Raw genomic sequence first — 6061 nt, forward strand, 5'->3', positions numbered from 1 at the left:
GACAGAGAGAGAGACACGAGAGCGAGAGAGAGAGGAGAGAGAGACAGAGACAGAGAGAGACAGAGAGAGAGAGACAGAGAGAGACAGAGAGAGAGAGAGAGAGAAGATCGAGAGAGAAGAGACAGAGAGAGGACAGAGAGAGAGACAGGCTATATAAATACATTTGATTTGATTTATTTCTATACTGTCCTCTCCTGTAGATGTATAGTACTATCTATAACCCCAAACCTATTTCTATACTGTCCTCTCCTGTAGATGTACAGTACTATCTATAACCCCAAACCTATTTCTATACTGTCCTCTCCTGTAGATGTACAGTACTATCTATAACCCCAAACCTATTTCTATACTGTCCTCTCCTGTAGATGTACAGTACTATCTATAACCCCAAACCTATTTCTATACTGTCCTCTCCTGTAGATGTATAGTACTATCTATAACCCCAAACCTATTTCTATACTGTCCTCTCCTGTAGATGTATAGTACTATCTATAACCCCAAACCTATTTCTATACTGTCCTCTCCTGTAGATGTACAGTACTATCTATAACCCCAAACCTATTTCTATACTGTCCTCTCCTGTAGATGTATAGTACTATCTATAACCCCAAACCTATTTCTATACTGTCCTCTCCTGTAGATGTACAGTACTATCTATAACCCCAAACCTATTTCTATACTGTCCTCTCCTGTAGATGTATAGTACTATCTATAACCCCCAAACCTATTTCTATACTGTCCTCTCCTGTAGATGTACAGTACTATCTATAACCCCAAACCTATTTCTATACTGTCCTCTCCTGTAGATGTATAGTACTATCTATAACCCCAAACCTATTTCTATACTGTCCTCTCCTGTAGATGTACAGTACTATCTATAACCCCAAACCTATTTCTATACTGTCCTCTCCTGTAGATGTATAGTACTATCTATAACCCCAAACCTATTTCTATACTGTCCTCTCCTGTAGATGTACAGTACTATCTATAACCCCAAACCTATTTCTATACTGTCCTCTCCTGTAGATGTACAGTACTATCTATAACCCCAAACCTATTTCTATACTGTCCTCTCCTGTAGATGTATAGTACTATCTATAACCCCAAACCTATTTCTCAACAGAACACAACAGAACACAACAGAACACAACGCAACACAGCAGAACACAACAGAACACAACAGAACACAACACAACACAACACAACAGAACACAACAGAACACAACCCAACAGAACACAACAGGCTACAACAGAACCCAACAGAACACAACGCAACACAGCAGAACACAACAGAACACAACACAACACAACACAACAGAACACAACAGAACACAACCCAACAGAACACAACAGGCTACAACAGAACCCAACAGAACACAACGCAACACAGCAGAACACAACAGAACACAACAGAACAGAACACAACAGAACACAACAGAACAGAACACAACAGAACACAACACAACAGAACACAACACAACACAACACAACACAACACAACACAACACAACAGAACACAACACAACACAACAGAACAGAACACAACACAACACAACAGAACACAACACAACAGAACACAACACAACAGAACACAACACAACACAACACAACACAACACAACACAACACAACAGAACACAACACAACACAACAGAACACAACACAACAGAACACAACACAACAGAACACAACACAACACAACAGAACACAACACAACACAACACAACACAACAGAACACAGCAGAACACAACAGAACACAACACAACAGAACCCAACAGGCTACAGAGGGCAGAGTATTTATATTCAACCCCAAACCCCTGTCCTCATCAGAAACCATGAACACTCCAGTATGTCCAATCAGCCCCTGATACAAAACAAGGAGAGAAATCTCTGTTATCAGGGGACTCCTGTCATGCTGTTTGTAATTAGACACTTCACTGCAAACAGTCTGTGTGTCTATGACTCTGGATGGGAGGAGGGCTCGTCTTCTCTCCACAGACTGGGGCTGACAGAGACACTGTACACCACGTTGGGCCCTGCTGACAGAGACACTGTACACCACGTTGGGCCCTGCTGACAGAGACACTGTACACCACGTTGGCAGTGGGCCCTGCTGACAGAGACACTGTACACCACGTTGGCAGTGGGCCCTGCTGACAGAGACACTGTACACCACGTTGGGCCCTGCTGACAGAGACACTGTACACCACGTGGGCCCTGCTGACAGAGACACTGTACACCACGTTGGGTCCTGCTGACAGAGACACTGTCCACCACGTTGGGCCCTGCTGACAGAGACACTGTACACCACGTCGGGCCCTGCTGACAGAGACACTGTACACCACGTCGGGCCCTGCTGACAGAGACACTGTACACCACATTGGCAGTGGGCCCTGCTGACAGAGACACTGTACACCACGTTGGGCCCTGCTGACAGAGACACTGTACACCACGTTGGGCCCTGCTGACAGAGACACTTTACAACACGTTGGGCCCTGCTGACAGAGACACTGTACACCACGTTGGGCCCTGCTGACAGAGACACTGTACACCACGTTGGGCCCTGCTGACAGAGGACAATGTACACCACGTTGGGCCCTGCTGACAGAGACACTGTACACCACGTTGGGCCCTGCTGACAGAGACACTGTACACCACGTTGGGCCCTGCTGACAGAGACACTGTACACCACGTTGGGCCCTGCTGACAGAGACACTGTACACCACGTTGGGCCCTGCTGACAGAGACACTGTCCACCACGTTGGCAGTGGGCCCTGCTGACAGAGACACTGTCCACCACGTTGGCAGTGGGCCCTGCTGACAGAGACACTGTCCACCACGTTGGCAGTGGGCCCTGCTGACAGAGACACTGTCCACCACGTTGGCAGTGGGCCCTGCTGACAGAGACACTGTCCACCACGTTGGCAGTGGGCCCTGCTGACAGAGACACTGTCCACCACGTTGGCAGTGGGCCCTGCTGACAGAGACACTGTCCACCACGTTGGCAGTGGGCCCTGCTGACAGAGACACTGTCCACCACGTTGGCAGTGGGCCCTGCTGACAGAGACACTGTACACCACGTTGGGCCCTGCTGACAGAGACACTGTCCACCACGTTGGCAGTGGGCCCTGCTGACAGAGACACTGTCCACCACGTTGGCAGTGGGCCCTGCTGACAGAGACACTGTCCACCACGTTGGCAGTGGGCCCTGCTGACAGAGACACTGTACACCACGTTGGGCCCTGCTGACAGAGACACTATACACCACGTTGGCAGTGGGCCCTGCTGACAGAGACACTGTACAACACTTTGGGCCCTGCTGACAGAGACACTGTACACCACGTTGGGCCCTGCTGACAGAGACACTGTCCACCACGTTGGCAGTGGGCCCAGCTGACAGACACAGTCTTACTAGGAGCTCTATTAACACCGTCACACGTACAACCCCAGGTCAGGATACAGGGTCTAAAAGGAGTCAAAACCATGCCCTCTCACGGAGACATCTCCCTGCCCTCTCACGGAGACATCTCCCTGCCCTCTCACGGAGACATCTCCCTGCCCTCTCACGGAGACATCTCCCCGATCTACACTGCTGGGGTCAGAGTGTTAATGGTCTCTGTAGAGTGTTTATATTACATTTATATTTATCCCTGTGTTTCCTGTCTCTCTGTGCCAGTGTATTTATCCCTGTTTCCTGTCTCTCTGTACCAGTGTATTTATCCCTGTGTTTCCTGTCTCTCTGTGCCAGTGTATGTATCCCTGTGTTTCCTGTCTCTCTGTGCCAGTGTATTTATCCCTGTGTCTCCTGTCTCTCTGTGCCAGTGTATTTATCCCTGTGTTTCCTGTCTCTCTGCGCCAGTGTATTTATCCCTGTGTTTCCTGTCTCTCTGTGCCAGTGTATTTATCCCTGTGGTTCCTGTCTCTCTGTACAAGTGTATTTATCCCTGTGTTTCCTGTCTCTCTGTGCCAGTGTATGTATCCCTGTGTTTCCTGTCTCTCTGTGCCAGTGTATTTATCCCTGTGTCTCCTGTCTCTCTGTGCCAGTGTATTTATCCCTGTTTCCTGTCTCTCTGTACAAGTGTATTTATCCCTGTTTCCTGTCTCTCTGTACCAGTGTATTTATCCCTGTGTTTCCTGTCTCTCTGTGCCAGTGTATGTATCCCTGTGTTTCCTGTCTCTCTGTGCCAGTGTATTTATCCCTGTGTCTCCTGTCTCTCTGTGCCAGTGTATTTATCCCTGTGGTTCCTGTCTCTCTGTACAAGTGTATTTATCCCTGTGTTTCCTGTCTCTCTGTGCCAGTGTATTTATCCCTGTGTTTCCTGTCTCTCTGTGTCAGTGTATGTATCCCTGTGTTTCCTGTCTCTCTGTGCCAGTGTATTTATCCCTGTGTTTCCTGTCTCTCTGTGCCAGTGTATTTATCCCTGTGTTTCCTGTCTCTCTGTGCCAGTGTATTTATCCCTGTGTTTCCTGTCTCTCTGCGCCAGTGTATTTATCCCTGTGTTTCCTGTCTCTCTGTGCCAGTGTATTTATCCCTGTGTTTCCTGTCTCTCTGTGCCAGTGTATTTATCCCTGTGTTACCTGTCTCTCTGTACCAGTGTATTTATCCCTGTGTTTCCTGTCTCTCTCTGCCAGTTCGTCTTGTCAACCAGCATGCTATTCTCTCTTTTGCTCGTCCTCCGTACCCGCCTGCCTGTCCTGACCTCGAGCCTGCCTGACCAGTCTGCTTGCCCTGACCTCGAGCCTGCCTGACCAGTCTGCCTGTCCTGACCTCGAGCCTGCCTGACCAGTCTGCCTGCCCTGACCTCGAGCCTGCCTGTCCTGACCTCGAGCCTGCCTGACCAGTCTGCCTGCCCTGACCTCGAGCCTGCCTGACCAGTCTGCCTGCCCTGACCTCGAGCCTGCCTGACCAGTCTGCCTGCCCTGACCTCGAGCCTGCCTGACCAGTCTGCCTGCCCTGACCTCGAGCCTGCCTGACCAGTCTGCCTGCCCTGACCTCGAGCCTGCCTGACCAGTTCTGCCTGCCCTGACCTCGAGCCTGCCTGACCAGTCTGCCTGCCCTGACCTCGAGCCTGCCTGACCAGTCTGCCTGCCCTGACCTCGAGCCTGCCCTGACCAGTCTGCCTGCCCTGACCTCGAGCCTGCCTGACCAGTCTGCCTGCCCTGACCTCGAGCCTGCCTGACCAGTCTGCCTGCCCTGACCTCGAGCCTGCCTGACCAGTCTGCCTGCCCTGACCTCGAGCCTGCCTGACCAGTCTGCCTGCCCTGACCTCGAGTCTGCCTGACCAGTCTGCCTGCCCTGACCTCGAGCCTGCCTGACCAGTCTGCCTGCCTGACCTCGAGTCTGCCTGACCAGTCTGCCTGCCCTGACCTCGAGTCTGCCTGACCAGTCTGCCTGCCCTGACCTCGAGCCTGCCTGACCAGTCTGCCTGCCTGACCTCGAGCCTGCCTGACCAGTCTGCCTGCCCTGACCTCGAGCCTGCCTGACCAGTCTGCCTGCCCTGACCTCGAGCCTGCCTGACCAGTCTGCCTGCCTGACCAGTCTGCCTGCCCTGACCTCGAGCCTGCCTGACCAGTCTGCCTGCCCTGACCTCGAGCCTGCCTGTCCTGACCAGTCTGCCTGCCTGACCAGTCTGCCTGCCCTGACCTCGAGCCTGCCTGACCAGTCTGCCTGCCCTGACCTCGAGTCTGCCTGACCAGTCTGCCTGCCCTGACCTCGAGTCTGCCTGACCAGTCTGCCTGCCCTGACCTCGAGCCTGCCTGACCAGTCTGCCTGCCTGACCTCGAGCCTGCCTGACCAGTCTGCCTGCCCTGACCTCGAGCCTGCCTGACCAGTCTGCCTGCCCTGACCTCGAGCCTGCCTGACCAGTCTGCCTGCCTGACCAGTCTGCCTGCCCTGACCTCGAGCCTGCCTGACCAGTCTGCCTGCCCTGACCTCGAGCCTGCCTGTCCTGACCAGTCTGCCTGCCTGACCAGTCTGCCTGCCCTGACCTCGAGCCTGCCTGACCAGTCTGCCTGCCCTGACCTCGAGCCTGCCTGACCAGTCTGCCTGCCCTGACCTCGA

This window comes from Oncorhynchus kisutch, unplaced genomic scaffold (assembly GCF_002021735.2).
Source record: "Oncorhynchus kisutch isolate 150728-3 unplaced genomic scaffold, Okis_V2 Okis04b-Okis11a_hom, whole genome shotgun sequence".
Classification (NCBI taxonomy): Eukaryota; Metazoa; Chordata; class Actinopteri; order Salmoniformes; family Salmonidae; genus Oncorhynchus; species Oncorhynchus kisutch.